At 40.1% G+C, this 1523-nt stretch overlaps 1 non-coding gene across 1 annotated transcript; it reads left to right on the plus strand.

The window, feature by feature from the left end:
- Positions 1 to 540: 540 nt before the first annotated feature.
- Positions 541 to 649, plus strand: LOC136532404 (small nucleolar RNA R71). Its single transcript, XR_010778235.1, has one exon. It is a non-coding gene; the product is annotated as a small nucleolar RNA R71 (small nucleolar RNA).
- The last annotated feature ends 874 nt before the right edge of the window (positions 650 to 1523 follow it).

Consider the following 1523-nt stretch of genomic DNA (forward strand, 5'->3'; position numbering starts at 1 on the left):
TAGACAATCCCTCCATAAGTTTGGATTGGCCAGCAATTAATTCTCTCAAGGGTGGTTGATTGAAGTTATTATAATTGTTACCTAGATAGTTACCTTGGTAGTTTGGCCTCTGTTGTTGGTTCCATCCTTGATTTTGTTGAGGATGATAGTTGTTGTTGACAAAGTTCACATCCTCTTGGGTTTTAGGATAGTTGTTCCCTGAATACCTACTGTTTCCACATACTTCACAAGTCTTGCGAGAATCATGAATGTACATGATTTCTTGCTTCTCATTGGCTTGGTTTTCGAGCTTCTTGATCAGTAGGTACATCTTGGTAGACAACATGTCTACCTCCTTGAGTTGATGCATATCTCCACCTCTCTTGCAAGGTTGAATACGTTCTTCATTCTAGCTTTGCTTGGAGGCCATCTTTGCCACAAGAGCTGTTGCAGCTGGGATTGTGAGTGATAGGAAAGCACCTCTAGCAGCAACATTCATAGTCTAATGGGTACTATTGATCAACCCATGGTAGAAAGTCTTGCATGAGTAGCCAATTCTCCATCCCATGATGAGGACATTCTGATATGTAATCTTGAAAATGTTCCCAAGCCTCAGGGATAGATTCATCGTGTTGTTGCTGAAAACTTGAATTTCTCTCACGCAGAGCATTGGTCTTGCCTATGGGAAAGAACTTGGCTAGGTAGGCAGTGGACCAGTTATCCCATGGTGTATTTCTATCTTTATTGGCATAGAACCACTGCTTCACCTTCCCCAAAGTGAGAATGGGGAGGGGCGAAGTAGTATGGCATCCTTGGTTACTCCCTTGATAGTGAAAGTGCTACAAATCTCTAGGAAGTGTTGGAGATAAGCACTCGCATCTTCATGTTCCTTTCCACAAAACTAGCTAGCTTACACCATACTGATGATAGCTGACTTGAGTTCGAATCCATTGTCTCCAACATTGACTATCAGTCTAGTATGGATGTTGGCTGTAGTTGGAGCAGAGAATTCACGGAGAGTCTTGTTAGCCCTGGCTTCAAATTTAGGTGTTAAGCTTCGCCTTATATGGTTGTCCCTAACTCTAAAGCTAAAACTTTCTTGAGTTTAGCCTTAGTCCTCTTGAGTAATGTTTTTGGATCATCAACGTAGTTTGTCGGAAGGTCAAAACTGGTCATACATTACCCTGCATAAGACACAAAAGTAGACAAAACAAGGGTAATCCTGCTTGAGTAGAGGTCAATGGTTATCTCAATCACATTAATAAGTATAAGTTTATCAATACTTCCTTTGCCTAGCTACCTTCCCCGGCAATGGCACCAGAAATGTTTGTTGGTATTTATTAATTGTCACTTGTTTTAAGTAGCCAACTATTATATTCCTACATCTCTTAGCATTGCTTGGACTAGGTTGTCATTCCTAATTATAGTGCAAGAGATGCTCATTGGTACTACCTAGCATTACTACTAGAATAATACTAAGTAGTGCTTTATCATTTTATGTGACTAGAAAGAATAATATATATGAATGAAAAGGAATCTACAAG

This window comes from Miscanthus floridulus, unplaced genomic scaffold, assembly GCF_019320115.1.
Source record: "Miscanthus floridulus cultivar M001 unplaced genomic scaffold, ASM1932011v1 fs_605_6_7, whole genome shotgun sequence".
Lineage (NCBI taxonomy): Eukaryota > Viridiplantae > Streptophyta > Magnoliopsida > Poales > Poaceae > Miscanthus > Miscanthus floridulus.